This window comes from Aptenodytes forsteri, unplaced genomic scaffold (assembly GCF_000699145.1).
Source record: "Aptenodytes forsteri isolate BGI_AS27 unplaced genomic scaffold, ASM69914v1 Scaffold32, whole genome shotgun sequence".
In the NCBI taxonomy this organism is placed as follows: domain Eukaryota; kingdom Metazoa; phylum Chordata; class Aves; order Sphenisciformes; family Spheniscidae; genus Aptenodytes; species Aptenodytes forsteri.
In genome coordinates this window covers 7,201,196-7,209,330 of record NW_008795138.1, presented here as the reverse complement: position 1 = coordinate 7,209,330, position 8,135 = coordinate 7,201,196, and positions in this window count along the sequence as shown.

Sequence of the window (8,135 nt, the reverse complement as noted above, 5' to 3'; positions counted from 1 at the left end):
AGAGGAGGAGGAGAAGGAGGAGGAGGAGGAGGAGGCGGGGGCAGGAGAGGCAGCCCGGCGGTGCGGTGCCTCCTGCAGCCCGGGGCTGTACCTCTCCCGTCCGGCGCCGCTGGTGAACTTTGCGCTGGGAGGGGAGGAGGAGGAGAAGGAAGGAGGAGGAGGGAAGGAGAAGGTGGAGGAGGAGAAGGTGGAGGAGGAGGTAGAAGAAGAAGTCGGCCTGCTTTTTTTTTGGGAGAGGCAGCCCGGCCGCCGGGTGCCTCCTGCAGCCCGGGGCTGTACCTCTCCCGTCCGGCGCCGCTGGTGAACTTTGCGGCATACTGGTAGGGGGGGATGTAACCGCGGGGGTGGGCTGGAGGAGGGTTATTTATAGAGGAAGCCAGGGAGCCATATGGAGCCTGCACCCCCTGGTCCCGGCGGCATGCTAATTTGGTCAAAGCTTTTCCCTGGCTGCCGTTTGCAAGTAAATTAGACATCCTGCCGACGATGATCTTATCAAACTAATGTAATTAGACCACAGACAAGTTACAACAGTTACCGTGGCCATTTCGGGTCCCCAGGATGAAGATCTGGCCTTTCGGTTCGTTACGGTGGGCAGGGACTACGGAGGGAGGGGGGAGCAGGGGGAGGAAACGGGAGGAGGAAACGAAACAGACAAAAAGAGAGAAATCCTGGCCCTGAAAAAGCCTGCCCAATAAATTACAAACGGGCCAGAAGAGATAAAATGCCACTGAGAACCGTGGCCATTTCGGGTCCCCAGGATGAAGATCTGGCCTTTCGGTTCGTTACGGTGGGCAGGGACTACGGAGGGAGGGGGGAGCAGGGGGAGGAAACGGGAGGAGGAAACGAAACAGACAAAAAGAGAGAAATCCTGGCCCTGAAAAAGCCTGCCCAATAAATTACAAACGGGCCAGAAGAGATAAAATGCCACTGAGACAGAAAGCGCAACAAGAAATATATTAGTGGTTTCATTAGGAAAAAAAAGAGGGAAGGAAACTTGGCGCCACGTTGAGGCGCGTTAATTCATTTCTCCTGACGGTTTCTTTGACTTTGTCTCTCGGTGATGTAGGGGTGTGTGTGTGTGTGCTAGGCTGGCTGGAAACCTTCCGTGGATCAACAATTGCAGCCTCGAAGTGCAAGGGGACCCGGAGGCAGAGAAGCCCCCAGTAAACTCCGTGGAGGGAGGTGGGAGAGTCAGCGGAAGCGGCAAGGGTTGCGGTGGGGTGGTGGTAGGGGACCCACTCGCCGGGTGTCAGCAGCAGTGACAAGATCACCATGAGTAAAGGCTCAGGGGAGGAAAGGCTGAAAATCTGGAGCCTGGTGAACGCTCACTGGGATGTGGGGCAGGAGGACTAAAGAGCTTGTTCTCCTCCTGCCTTAAAATAAAACTTCTGAGCAACTTTATCTTCGTGTTATTAAAATTGCTCAGGCACCGTAAAAACAATCAAAATGCAACCAGAGGACCTGAACATTAACAAGATATTAAATAAATAATTACGAATCAAATAAAAGAAAGGAGACAATGACCTGTTGTCAAAGCATGAAGGACAAATTGTGTGCTTCTTCCAAGGGACCTGCTCAGAGGTGGGAACTAGTGGAAGCCATCTGGGGTCCTAGAATTTCAAAGTGGAAAAAAAAAAAGGTAAAAAAGCTGCCAGAAGATGTAAGAGTGTTTATGGGTGATATGTAACTTCCAAAAGAATATCTAAATAAGGAACCCATTGTGTTTTCAGCTCTATACTTTGGAACAATATTGAGAGATTTATGTCTCATATATATGATATATGTATTGAGAGAGCATCTGCCATGCAAAGGTTAGCATCTAGAAGACAAGTCAGAGAGGAAGAAAAAAGGCATCATCCATTTTAGATTTGGTATCTGAAGTTTTGGTTCTGTGACTCAAGTTACACAGAAAAGGTGTGTCAGGGCCAGGAAATTAATCTATCATTACTCAGTGCCATAATCCTAAATTTCTAGATTTCCTAATTTCTTGAATTAAATTTAGAAACATGTATCTTAGGAGAAGAGGCCTGCCTCTAAGTGTTTTAAGGAAATACCTACTCCTGGATTATGTTGATGAGGATTTCTCTGACTGAAACTTTTAACTCTTTTATTTAGAGAGTGTGACAAAGTGAAAGATCATGCAGCACTGAAGTGCCAGTGAATTTGGGTCTTTAAAATTCGGCATACACATCCCAGTTTACAATCCACACACAGATTGAACAACCAGAACTCCCATTATCCCCTCCAAATTATACAGTAGATCAGATAGGGGGAAAAGCACCCAAGTCTATTTCCTTATCTGATGTCTTTTACCTCCTGTTTGCCTCTGCAACTTCTAGAAGTCTAAGGCAATGAGCTTCCTACTTATACCTTTCTTCTGGGTATAACGTCCCATATTTAACCAAACACAAGCAAATTGGCTTGGGCATCAGAGTTGCCTTTTGAATAGGAATGGGTTTACTCCAAATATGGAAAATGCCTTGAAATAGGAAAAGGTACTGGGATACTTTTACATTTTCCCAGTTGGTAATCTCCCATCTCCCCATCGCTATGACTGTGTAAGTAACACTGGTTAAGGGTGTATTTGTGTTATATTGGAACATGTTCAAAAACTAGTTACTTCATTTAACATTGTAGGTCTTGCAAAGCAGAACTCAGAGCATCTGCAAAGTTTCTACAGAACAAATATTTATTACTGTAGATACCCTTCTTGCAATACTTGTGCTATTTCTGTGGGAGGTATAATCACAATAATGACATCCTGCACTGTAGACATGATGATGTGTGTGTACACACACACACATATATATACACATATGTATATAAAAGTATGTGTGTGTGCCCTACAAATTATGATAGAAAAGTCATAGGATCATTATTTCATTTTAAATTATGTCTTTATTCGGGCTTTGGCTGTGCTGGGAGTGAAAGTTAACAAGTTGCCTCTATATGTTGATGCAACTCCTGCAGAAACTATGCTCCCCGATGCGTACAATGACTTTAAACCAGTCTGGATTATCTGGTTTTACCTAAGGATAGGACGGGCTAAACTAATACAAAGATCTCCTCCCAGAATCTTCTATCTCAGTATGTTTCACAGGCCAGTCTTTATAGAACTGAAGGATTTCTACCTAAGTTGCATTTAGGCCTAACAAGATTTCTGAAACTAGATATTTTTCTTCTTCATCTTCCTGAGGGCAGTGACGTGTGAGCGCGTTCCAGATCTCCCTGTGATATGTTCACCAGATGGAGCTTTGCAAAATGATGCAGTGGCGGATGATGATGATTAAAAAAAAAAAATTAAGAAAGAAAAGAAAGTTAGAGAAGTGGTTTGCCTACTTCTATCTAGTGGGTAGGAGACTGGCTCAGGATGAGAAAATAAAAATTCTCTATCTTTTGCAGTGCAAGAGCCAGCCCACATGTTCCTCTTTCTTGGCTCATACCCTCAACTACCAGGCTACCAGCCCTCTTGCTGCAGCTGTTCTACTTTACAAGAAAAATAATTTTGAGATCCCTTGAACCAGAGAGAGAGAGTGGGGGAGCATGAGCTTACAGGCTGTTGCTTACAGTACCCACCAGGGTGTGCAAAGCCCTTGGAGGACTTGCTTGCATTGTGCTTTCATATGAGACCGAGCTTGACCTATGAGACTTCACACATCAGATGTTTAGACTGTGGAGCAGGTAGTAAAACCCATAGACTTTCTTTCTCCAGTATACATATTCATCAGACCTTGTGATAATTTTGTGTTGGAAACATTGGCTCGAATAGGTCACAGGGTTAGTCTTAAAAGCTTCAAACACTAGGTGTCAGAAAAGTGAATAGGAGTCACAAAGGTGGACAGATTTTGCATCCAGCCTAGGTGTAGTCTGCCATAAAAGCCATGTAGTCATTTCACTTTGAAATTCTGATGATGTGGAAGCAGGAGGTGTATTTAGCGAGTAGGCCAGGCCAAGGTCCTGACCAGAATTTCTTATTTAAACTATATATATTGATCTGAGTTTCTGACCCAGTTTCTACTGTGATTGTTTGCATTAAAATACCTGAGCAGTTCTTAGGACAGGACTGAGCCCCAAAACTACTGTTCTTACTTGTCAGAGTATCCAGAAAAGCTGTTTGGTGAAGGACTGAATTCACAGAGACATTTATATTTTATCTTCCTCTCCCTGTTCCTTTCACTTTTTGTTTTGGTTTTTTTGTTTTTTTTTTTTCCCCCTGCAGCGCATAGTCTCCAGCATAGTCTGCTGGAGTGGCACGCTTTCAGATGAAAAGGGTACTGCAGGGAGGTCAAGGGACTGACTTGAGCCCCTTCCAACTTAACAGTAAATTGACCCTGTGTCTCACCAGAAAAGTATATTCTGCCCACTATGCTGTTGATTAGAAGGAGAGAGATAGGGAGCTGAGTCACCCATCCCTTTTTATTCATCTCATCCCAAAACACTCTCTCTCACACACACATACACACACACACTCTCTCTCTCTTACTTAAAAAGTTTGATACAACAGAAATGGGTTATCTGTTTTCAGGAGAGAATTTCAAGTTGTGGAGCCCAGATGGTGGGAGATGGTTTTGCTGCAGCCCTGACCCCAGAACGTGAACTGAGATTCCACTGCAGCATTTCACTGAAATGTCCTCCAAGCTGCATCTGTGATGCTCTCTATCCTGATGTGAAGTCCCGATTCTCTGCCTTTCCCAGTGCAGTATGTCAGCTGGTTGGTTGCCTGACTTGGGGAGTGGGATTTCACTCCAGGCTTCTGCTTCCTAAGTTTGGCATTGCAGTGTTCAGCACTACAGCACTGAAGTACACACAGCACTGAAGTACACAGATTTTTTTTTTTTTTTTTTTTTTTTTTTTTTTTTTTTTTTTTTTTTTTTTTTTTTTTTTCTTTCTGATAAAAGACATACATTTAGGCTGGGGAAAAATATTACAGTGAAATTAACTAGAGCTGTGAGAAATATTTCTTCTTTTGGTCAGCTATAGCAGGGAAAGTACCAGTATAATGTTACAGCCCTTAATAAGAAGTGATAACATTTGCACCAGATTCTACCCTCAGCACATTTTTTTTTAACAGAATCCAGCGTTAGCATTTTAAGCACTTGTTACAACAGTTCTCAACATCCTGCAAGACTTGACTCCCGTGTAGTGTGATCAATACACAATATAGTACCGCACTTTTACTAATGTGACCTTTTTTTAGTTTGACTGCTTGCTAATTTCATTCTTTTCTGAAACATTAGAGACTGCAAACAAGTAAAAGGTTGAAATAGCTGGTCACTCTGCAACATATTTAACTGACTGAAGTAGTTTAGTAAAGTGCATTCATGCAATTTAAAGTTAGTTAAAAATTACTTTCACCCTCTTATGAAAACTCATATGTTGAGACAGGAAGAGCATGAGTTAACTCATGCAACACAAATCACAGTGTCATTTAGATCTACACAAGGCATTGAAAAGTACCTTTCTCAACCAAAAAAAGAAAAAAAAACGTGTCCAAACTTTCAATCTATTGCTTACACAAGTAATCCCACTGAATCACATCAGCTTGAATAATAGATCTATAATGTGTTTTCAATAATTAATTATTTTCTTATCCATTTTCATGGCTCAGTCTCAGAGCAACATAAGGATCATTTAAATGGACAAAAGTAGATAAGAGTTTATGTCTCAGCTCTCTCTAACTATAATGTATTTCCATTGTTTAATAATGGAGAAGGAAGTGCTGCTTAGAGTGCAGAACACACCACTGAGGCAAAGACCTGCCCTATTCCTGGCTCCACCAATAGTGCTGACATGACTCTGGCAACTCATTTCCTTTTCCCATGTCCCAGTCTGAGGAAGTGGAAGGAATTATACAGCCCAAAGGTGCTCTGAAATCTGCAGTGAACAAACGTGGTGACTGAGTTAATCATCATTACTCAGGGGTACAACGTGAAAAGTCAAATCTTATGTAATAGTAATACCCAGTTCTTCCTCTTTTTTATCAACGCATCTCAAAGGCTTTTACAATGGAATACAGTATAATTTTATTTGCTCAACAGATCGGAAAACAGAAGTACTGACCTTGGGAAGGTCACATGTCAAGACATTGATAGCGCTAGAAATAGATCCAAGTCTCGGAAGGCCCAGCCCTACCTTCTACCCCAGTATTTTAGAGATACAGAACTACTGATTTATAGAAATAAGTCTGTTCCAAAACAAAAGCTAAAGGCTTCCTGCTTCCTTCTCCTCCTCTCTCAGACTTGATTTTATGCATCAAAGGTTTCATATGCCAGTCATTTTCTTTCTGGAGGCCTAATGTAGTTATGTGGTGTGACAGTAATACCAAGCCATGGTTTTCTTATTAATTCACATCTTAATTCACTGTAATTGAATTATTTTAACTGGGGGAAAAGAATGTTTTCTTTCCTTAGTCTTTTCCTGACTGAGACTTCAGACTTCAAAAAACACACAGATTTCAGAGACAAATAATAAACTATTTGAAACAAAAAGTACCTCTCACTTAAGAAACACTTCAGAAAAAAAAATATATACTTGTTTAAGCATGAGAACTGTGAAGAAGTGGCTTTGTTTTCAGGAAATCTATCAGTTCCTTTTTTGCTGCTACAAAACAAAATGAAAACAAAGCCAACCAGTTAAAAATGCAAACCAAATTAATAATTTTCAGTGTAGTTCAAAAGAGAAACCTGAAACAAACCATTTGAGGTGATTAAAATGTGAAATGTTTTGTTCTGGTTTTGTTATTTTTGTTTTCTAATACAAAACAAAGCACAGTTTGAAATAGAAAAACTGAATGGAATACCAGGAACAACAGGAAAACAGAATTCAATATCTTTAATTGTCTTCCATATTTTTGTTTTTCAAAATTGTATTTTGTCAAGATTATTTTTCCTTTGCTTTGATTAACTTGAAATGGAATTTTCTGAAAGAAAATTTCTGAAAATGTTTCTGAAACTATCCATTAAGAGAGCACCCAGTGGTGTCTGAACATTAAAAGGAGAATTGCTGGGCATCAGCAAACTGTGGAAAGACTGAATAGATGAAACATTATGAACAATAAAATAATACCTTCTTCCTATTTATGCAGTGCCTAGAAACCATACCCTGGGACCAATCCCAACATGGCATTTTAGTTTTAATTAAATAACATTTTAGAGACATAAGGGAGAAGAGGTTGGTGTCCTGACTAATCATTGTACTACTCGATTTTACATCATGGCATCCCAAATGATTTCAAATATATTATTCTGATGTAAAGCTAGAGTATTTCAGTGGTGACTCAGGATGTTATTTTTTTCTCCATTGGCAAGGCTGATCTGAGCAATCCCTTACTGTTTTCACTAGCCTTCAGCCACTAATTTTAACTTCTTGAGGCTTTTTATTTAACAAAGATCATTTTATTGACCAGTTCATATTGCGGTCCACAAACAAGTCTGTTGTTCCTGAGTTGATGAGAGGATCAAATCAGCATTGCTGCTGAGATGACTAAGGCAGGATCCCTATACCTAGAGGGGATGGATACATACTGAAGTCCAGGATTTGACCCCCACAAAACCCTAGCTTGGATGAATCTGGACCTTATTATCTTTAAATTATTATGTAAAATATACAGAATCTAAAATGCAATTTCACATGAGATTTTGATATCTGAGTATATACAGATATAGATGTACAAATATATCAGGGAGTTAGACATGACTGTGGTGGGAGTATTTAAAAGGCAGAAATCAGGCCAGCATCAAAGTAGTGCTTTACTAGACTGGCATTCATTAACAACACACATTTTCCAATAGTAAGTTCTTACACATTATTAGCTATAATTACTGCATATTCCCTATATGCAGCAATTAGTCCTTAATAACCATTTCCTACATTAGCTGTGTGTATTCAGTAACACAGAACTGATGCCATGTAGTCAGCAGTGATGGATGCAGCCAGGTTTGAGGATCAGTTTTGAGATCTCTTTGATGAGGTAAGCTGGGGCCAAAGTCAAGAGTCATTCTTCTTCCTCTTTTTTCTCATGCACCCATGTTATTTTTATGATCCTTACAACCTCCCCAAAAGAAAGGGTAAATCTCATCTGCTCTCAACATAGAATCATAGCATCATAGAATCATAGAATAGTTTGGGTTGGAAGG